Source organism: Vicugna pacos, unplaced genomic scaffold (genome assembly GCF_048564905.1).
Source record: "Vicugna pacos unplaced genomic scaffold, VicPac4 scaffold_19, whole genome shotgun sequence".
Lineage (NCBI taxonomy): Eukaryota > Metazoa > Chordata > Mammalia > Artiodactyla > Camelidae > Vicugna > Vicugna pacos.
In genome coordinates this window covers 70862820-70871629 of record NW_027328740.1, presented here as the reverse complement: position 1 = coordinate 70871629, position 8810 = coordinate 70862820, and positions in this window count along the sequence as shown.

Here is an 8810-nt window from a genome sequence, read left to right as displayed (position 1 = left end):
CTCTCCACCCGGCTTCCCGAGTCCCCGGCACGGGCAGCCTGCACACTGGCCACAGCCCATCAGAATCTGTTCCCCCGCCAAGAGGCCACGCATGATCATGAGCAGGGCTCCAGGCCTCTGGAGCAGTGCGGCTTGGACTGGGTCCTGGCCCTGGGCGCGCGAGCTCCATGCCCTTGGTTGAGTCAGTCAACATCTCTAAGCTACAGTTTCCTCATCAGTAAAATGAGGACATAATCAATATGGAAAAAAAACAGAATCTGAGGGGGACTAAATTTCTGGTGATTGAAGATAATTTTAATTTTGATTTATACAGCAAAGGACATCATACAATTTTTACTACATCGTATTTCTAAAGGACAGCTTCTACTATTAAAAGTAATGCATGCACGTACACACAAACACACGTGCAGACACACTGGCTCTAGTCCACATACATCTCCACGGGCACACACACATGGAGTCATGTACCACCCACACACCCATAACATACGCACAACCACACACATCCTCAGGCGCACACACACACATAACATACAGAACCACATACATCCCCAGGTGCACGTGAGCACACACAAACACACAGTCATGTACAACACACGTCCCCAGGTGCGCGCGTGCACACACACACGTCTTACACACTTTGGCGTTATTCTAAATCAATTTACAATTGAGGGTCACAGTGTCCATTGTTTTATCCACTCAGAAGGTCCTGACTTTGGAGCGTGAAGCAGGAGCTCTCCTCTCTGGAGATGGTCTTTACCAATTACAGTCTCAGTAGAGCCAACATAACTGCTCTGGACCTTTGGAAGTGCAGGCCAGAGCATACCTGGGAGCTCACATCCTGTACATGTAAACATGTTAAGTGCAGTAGGTTCTAAAGTCCTGCCTTTACAAATATACGTTCATTATAAGGGGGAAGACCAGGTTCAAATTTAGAATTCCAAGACACAGGGGAGTCCGGCAAAGAAAGTGAGCGTGTGGGGAGAGCTGATTCCCAGTCTCTGACCACTAGCCTGATCCTTTTCTTCCCAATGCTGGGTCCATCCCTTGCCACAAGTGGCCTTGGATGTTCACAGGGGGACACTCAAAACTCACATTCGGGATCTGCTCATACCCTCCATACATACAGCTGCCCTTTGGCCTCTCTGTGAGTCCTGGGAATCTGAGCTTCCGGGAGAGCCGGTGCAGGCACTAGGAATGGGTCAGGGGCTGCTGAGACAGGGCATCTGGGGTCCTGGGCTTCTAGAGCATGGGATGGAGCCAATGACCCTGCCCCCTTGGCCCTGCTGACTCCACCCCATGGAGGGCATGGCCAGAGGAAGTGTCAGGGCCAGAGGGACCCTCTGCAGTGCAGGACCCAGGGCAGCGGGCCCCCTTGCCGGGGTCTAAGAGCAGAAGGCCTAAGGAAAGATCTGAAGAGGCTGTAAGGTATCTTCATTCCCATTAATTAAACAAAAATAAAAGCATACCACAGGCGTGAGTGGAAAGGGATTTGTTAGAACAAGGGAAGGCACTTGCCAAGGTCTGGCCATAGAGGGCTGGTGGGTTTGTCAGGTTGATGAGGAACCAAGAGGCTGTTAGTCCCTTCTGGGTCTAAACACCTCTTGAATTCCTCCGGGTGACACTGAAATGCAGTGAGACACGGAACTCTCTTAAGTTGTTAAAATCTTCATGGTGAACCATTCAACTCTCTCCTCATTCTTGGCTGCGAAAGCACGATAAACACAGGCCAGAAACTCATCAGCCTGTTGGTTGGTTCACTATCCGTCTGGCGCCTCCTCTTGTAGGAGCCTTTATCACATCACCCAGGGCTGACCCGGCTCAGGATTATAGCTGATTTTCCGCAGGTGGCATCACTTGCTAGTGACATGAAGCAGGCACATTAGCCACCTCCCAAACACTGAGGCTCCTCCTGGGAGGAGCCTTCAGACCCCCAATCCAGCCTCTGCACCACGATGTTCCTTAGTGTCACTACCGGTTTGCTGCCTTGGCCTCTAGCTTTGACCAGATCCTCGCCAGATTGTCGATAAATATCACCCATATACCACATCTAAGCTTGCGGTCCAGATGTGACCATGGTTCTTATTTTCTTCCCATCGATGGATTGTTTGATCTTTGTGTAATCATGTCGACAGCAAGGCCAGTACAGCCCTCTTGAGGCCTCCCCGAGCCGCCTCTGTGTATAACTGTCCTAGCACCCCAGGGGATCGGGTCTGAAGCCTGGCACTCAGACACGAGGATGTCAGCTGGAGAGACAGGAATCCACTCCTGCCGTGGCTTCTGCTGTGGCTCAATGTGGCCATAAAAACGGATCCCACAGGCCCTGACGTCACTTGACTCACTGCAGGGATGCTCCCACACTGCCGCGTTCCCCAAGAGACTGAGGGCTTTCTGCTTGTTCCGGAAGGCCCCACCCCCGAGGGGACACTGGGTCCAGTGGAGCATCCAGCCTGCTTCCCCGCCAGCCCTTAGGGCCTTTGTGGGGCCTGGAACATCAACTAACCTCCCCTTAGGGACCCCTTTGTCCTTTGCAGCCAACAGACCTAGGTCATAAGCACTTTAACTCACCTGAGGGTGTTTTCCTCACTTCAGGGGCAGTGAGGACTGGGCTTCTTCACACTCCAAGTGCCCCCGGTCTGGATGCAGACAGTCTGGCTCTCCCCCCAGTCCTGCAGGTTCCGGCCACACCTCCTGCTGGTCACGGAGTCTGTGCTGTATTCTCTTCCAGGACAACAGGTGCACTCTGCCCCCCGCCCTGTCCCCACCAGCAGTGGCAGAGGTGGAGGACAGGCGGGTGAGCTTGGGCCTGAGACACTGCCCTGAAATCAGTGCCCCAGAGGCCGCTGGTGACTAGAGGGACCACGGGGAAGAAGGCAGCATGTGATGGGAGGGGGAGGAAGGTTCAGGATAACGAGATGAAAAGGGGAACAGATAGCACCGTGAGGACCTCGACCATGAAAGGGAAGAAGATAGACAGTGACAGCTGGAGCAGTGTTGGCGTTAAAAGCTGCGGGCATTTTCATTTAATTTTATTAATTACCATTACATATAGTGACATATTTTTATTTGATTAAAGATTAGGTGCCATGTCATATAACAGGATATAGTATATTATTTATTAAATAATACATAATAGTAGATATACTAGCATGTTATGTTCTGTTTATTTATTATCAGATAGTATATAATACATATGTAGTTATTTATATACATAATATATAATTCATGCATCTATATAATATATAACACATAACAATGTAGGATTATGAATATTATATTTTATAACAAGATTACATAACAATAATGATGTAATATTATCCATTGTATATCTTGGCTCATGACACATTCTCACCTTAGGTGCCTGTCAGAAGTATTTATGTATTAAAATTAATATTATAAGAAACAGTTGTGAACCTGTCACCCAGCACCAGAACAGGACTATTGACAGTGACATACTGTGTCCTATCCTGCCCTAGGCCTCTTCTCACAGGAAGTAACCAGCATCCTGAATCCTGGCTTACACTTGCCTTGTGTTACTGTCACACACACAACATTTAAGATCAGTTAAAACAAATGAACTGCAGGTACATGCAACGAAGTGGATGCATCATACACCCTATGTTAAATTGAAAAAGTAAGCCCAAGAAGGTAGCCTATAGTGTGCTAAGCTTTTAACTGTGTATATATATGTCAACTAAACTCACTAAATTAAGAACAACTACAGCTAGAGTCCAGGTGGGAGAGGGACAGATAAAAGGTGAGGTGAGCAGATTTGCTGCAGGTGAGCGAGTTCCCTTCAAGTAACATGTCATTCTCTCTGAAGCAGGAGGCAAGGCCATCTGCTGGGAGTCAGGGAAGAGACAGAGGGAAGCTTAGAGGTGTGCAGAGAGCATAGAATGTTGACACCACTGTGTGGCAAGTGGGGAAATGTGCTCACTAGAGAAATCCTGGAGGATTGCCTGGCAGTGGCAACATGCTGGGCATTGATTTGTAGTCTTAGAAATCTGTGCTGGGAGAGCCTGCTGCCTGCAGGCTCAGAACAAATAGAGCTGGGTGAACCGAGATGGAAGTCATCCTGGTGAGGAAATGAAAAGATCAAGGGTCAAGGGAGTTTTGTTTGTCATAAAGAGAGTGCTGACTGTGGATGCAGAGCTGGAAGGTGGGGAAGTGGAAGTAAGAGGAACGTGGACAGGTAGGAAAGCAGAGGAGTCAGTGCATGATGCCCCAGTGAGGGTGAAGGAGGGCCAACGAGGCTGGTGGAGAAGCAGCTGGATGGCTAGAGTTGGGCACATAAAGCAGAGAGGCTGGACCTGGGGTGGAGACACGCCCGGGTATGAGCCCGGGGGTAGGGTGAATGGGAGGTGTCTGGCTCAGGCTGACGGAGAAGAAGACCCTACAATGACCATACTGGGTGGTGGAGGGAGAATCAACATTGACGTCTTGATGGTAGGCGGTGAGGCAATACAGAGTTGGTGGTCCAGCTGCTCCTGACTGAGGCAGATGAGCAGGGAGGCCAGGGTGGCAGGCACTGCTAGGAATGGACTGGGTTTTCCAGGTGTTCCCAAGAGAGGAGGAGAAATCACCTCATGGGGGAAAGTGAGCACAAGGAGGTCAACCCAGGCTCCTGATCAAACGGAGAGTGTGAGGGGGCAAATCGTCAACTCCAGAGATGGTGGCCTAGGAAGCAGGGACCATGGGTGAAGTGAGGGGACACTCAGAGAAGAGAGAGAGATGAGTCTTCTGGGTGTAGGGGGAAGAGAGGCCCCAGGACAAAGGAGCACAGGGGCACAGTGATGAGGATGGACTGGCTCTGTTGTGACACTGCAGGAATGGCTGGATCTTTGTCCTGAGGGCTTAGTTTGGGGGGGCTACTGGCCTCATGAAGGCCCCCTCTCAGCAGCCTGGACAGATGCTCCCGCTCCTGATAGCTCTGTGGCCACCACTGTTCCCGGAAGGGCTCTGCCTCCATCTTCTATCAGACATTCCTGCCCAGTCCCCGACTGCCAGCGAGGGAGCCTGGGCCTCAAAGCCGTTTGCCGTGGAGGGACACAGGCTCCTTGGAGAAGCAGGCTGATCTTATTTTTCTCCGTAACCCACGGCCTAGCAAAGCGCCAGCCTATGGGTGGGCCATTCAGGGGCTCGGATACTTCTTAAATTAACTCAAAGCAGTAGAATAGCAGAGCTGGAGGAAGTGACCACTGAGCTCACAGAGTTCACTGCCCACACCCCCATTCTACAGATGAAGAAACAGAGGCCAAGCAGCCAAGGTCATGCTGCTCTTTAATGCTGGCCTCTGTTGGGCATACCAAGTGATGAGCTGCACTGAAGGGCCTGAGAGGGGGCTCTGGGGTCAGACAGCTTGGGTTCAAGTCTCACCCCTGCCATTTACTAGTTGTGTGATTAATGACTGTCCTTCCTGTAAAGTGCCACCTCATTTGTTTGTCATGAACACAGAGTTCCTTGAACAGCAGGACAGAATTCTTTAAAGGTTTGCTGTTGCTTTTGTTACTATTATCACCAAGTGAACCCTGAAATGAAGAACAAAGACAGCAAGATTTTTTATTTTAAAAGATTTTAAAATACGATGATGACTGTTTGATTTAATCTATTCAAGTTTGCATTTGACCATTATTAACAAACAACTGCACAATGGATGACTTTTGAGGAAATGTTACTTCATGTCTTTAATTCTCACTAACTACACAGGCTATTCAACAGGAAGCAATTTTTTTTCCAGGAAGAGGGACAAAAAGTTAACAATATCTCTGTACCTCTCGGTTCCCAGTGAGTTGGTTGTGATCTGTCAACCCAACTTTGGGGAAATGCCCTCTCCTCCTGGGCTCGCTGCACTGCCACGTGGCCTCCAGGGGGCGATTTACCCCCACACGAATCCAGTATCTTGGTTCATATCTTTGCTTCAGATCCCTCAAGGACTGCCCATGCACCAGGGCCCCATCTGCCCCGCCAGTCTCACCTGCTGGCCTCCAGGAAACTATCCTGGGTCTCAACCATCCTCTGTTCCTATGCCCGCCCCACTACTCTTCATTTTGTCCTTCAAGTGTGGGCTCCTGTGGCTTGCCACCAAGCAGGGGTCTCCCAGTCCTCCACCTTGGGGAACTGCATCGTCCTGCACAGTGCCTAGTGAAACTGTGTGGAGGCCGGAAGAATACAGAACAACAGGTGCTCAGAGGGGCTGCCTTTCCCACTGCAGGGGCCCTGGAGAGCTTTCTCCCAGCTGGTTATTCACAGGTGCTGAAGCTGTGGAATCTCGATCTTACCAATTTAAAGGGCATCATCACTAATTACAAAAGAAATCATTTTTTCAGTAGCAAAAGGAGAAAAGACTTTGTGCCCCATGCCCCCATCTTTCTTCCTCCGCCTTCAGAGGTGATTCTCACTCTCTGGGCAAGGGTAGAAAGCAACAAACAGAATATTATTTTTCAATGATTCTTCTTTCTCACTCTGAAGATTGCATCCCAAGACTGATGAAGGCTAGGATGGTTTGGCTTCCCTGTACTGAGTATTCAGAGGCTCAGGGTGGAGGGGGTTAGGGAGATAATTCAGCATTATGAAACCAAACAGAGACATTAAAAGGTTCTACTCTAAACAGAAAGGAAGCAGGATGCTATAGAAATGGGAAAACCATCATTGGAAATGAAATAACGAGTTACAAGACAATAAACATGAAGATGTAAAAAAGAAAAAGTATATCAAAATACAAAAAGGTGGGAAAGGGAGATGGTAGCAAGAAAAGATAGATTTTTTTCTCTTTCTTTTTCCTTTTTCTCATTATTCTTAGGATGTGTTGGAGCCTACGTGATTATCAGTCTAAAGGAAATAGATATGATAATGGGTTGATATACTTGAAAAATAGGGTAACCACAAATCGAAAGCATATAATAGAGTTGAAAAAAAAATAAACCAAAAAAGGAACAAACTCTAAATGGCTTAAAGACTTAAACATTAGACAAGACGCTAAAAAACTCTCAGAAGAAAACATAGGCAAAACATTATTTGACATATATCTCAGCAGTGTTTTCCTAGGGCAATCCACCCAAGCAACAGAAAATAAAAGCCAAAATAAACAAATGGGACCTAGTTACACCTATCAGCTATTTCAAAGCAATAGAAACCATAAGCAAAATGAAAAGACAACCTATGGAATGTGAGAAAATATTTGCAAAAGATGAGACTGAACATGGCTTAACTTGTAGACTATAAAAATAGTTCATACAACTTAATAAGAAAAAAAAATAAACAACCCAATCCAAAAATGGGCAGAACAACTAAACAAGCAATTCTCCAATGAAGATATACAAATGGCCAATAGGCATATGAAAAAAAGGCACAATATCGCTAATTATCTTAGAAATGCAAATCAAAACTACAATAAGTTATCATCTCACACTACTCAGAATGGCCACCATTCAAACATCCACTCACCATAGATGCTGGAGAGGCTTGGAGAAAAGGGAACCCTCCTACATTATTGCTGGGAATGTAGTTTGGTGAAGCCAATGTGGAAAACAATATGGAGATACCACAAAAGACTAAAAAAAGACATCATTTGATCCAGCAATCCCACTCCTGGGCATATATCCAGAGGGAACCTTAATTTCAAAATATACCTGCACCCCAATGTTCACAGCAGCATTGTTTTCAATGACCAAGACATAGAAGCAACCTAAACGCCCACTGACAAATGACTGGATAAAGATGTAGTATTTAGATATAAAAGAATATTACACAGTTGTAACAAAGAAGGAAATAATGCCATTTACAGCAACATGGATGGACTTGGAGATTATCACACTAAAGTGAAATAACTCAGACAGAGAAAGACAAGTAACATATGATACCACTTATATGTGGAATTTTTAAAAAAGATACAAATAAACTTATTTACAAAACAAAAACAGACTCACAGACTTAGGAAACAAACTTAGGAGTTTGGGATTAACAATTACAAACTACTATATGTAAAACAGACAAACAGCAAGGATTCACTGTAGAACACAGGGGAAAATGTTCAGTATCTTGCAATCTATAATGGAAAAGAACCTGAAAAAGAATAGACTATGTATATGTACAACTGAATCACTATGCTGTATACCTGAAACTAACAAAACAGCTGTATATCTGAAACTAACTAAACATTGTAAATCAACCACATTTCAATTAAAAAAAAGATAAGCTCTAAATAGCTGTATTCAAAGAAAATCTTCAAATCTTACCTCCTACAAAAAGTAAAATGGGAAGCTTGAGCAGGACCAAATTATACTGAATGAGAGGTTACATACCTTCGCCAGCACGTGGCCCATGGGACACATACATCGTGTTTTCCTTCAGGTAAGAATGGCCCTTACTGCCCAGGGAGCGAGTCCTGCTGGGACAAGGCCTCTGTGGCAGTGGCCTCCTTGTCACCGCTCCATCTCACCAGAAGGCCAGGGTTTTCAGAGGGGAGGGAACACAGAGCTCATACACTTCAGATATATTTCCTGAGAAAAACTGTGGAAAGACCAAATTCACCTGCAGTGCAGGAAACATGAGCACGGCCCCTAAGCAGACTGACAAACCCGAAGCAAGACGGCCCGATGTTCACATCGGAACCAGAACAAAAACCGTCTGGCCCCAGTTAAACGATCACCATCTCACCTGCAATGAACTGTTCGTACTCATTGTCAGGGATGTTTCTGTTGAGACTTGAGAGATCAAAAAAGTCAGACCAGGGAATCCGGACCTGGTGGATGTCCAGGCTCTGCTAATGGTAGAGGCGGCCCCAAGGGGGTATCACCAGCACCGACTCTTCC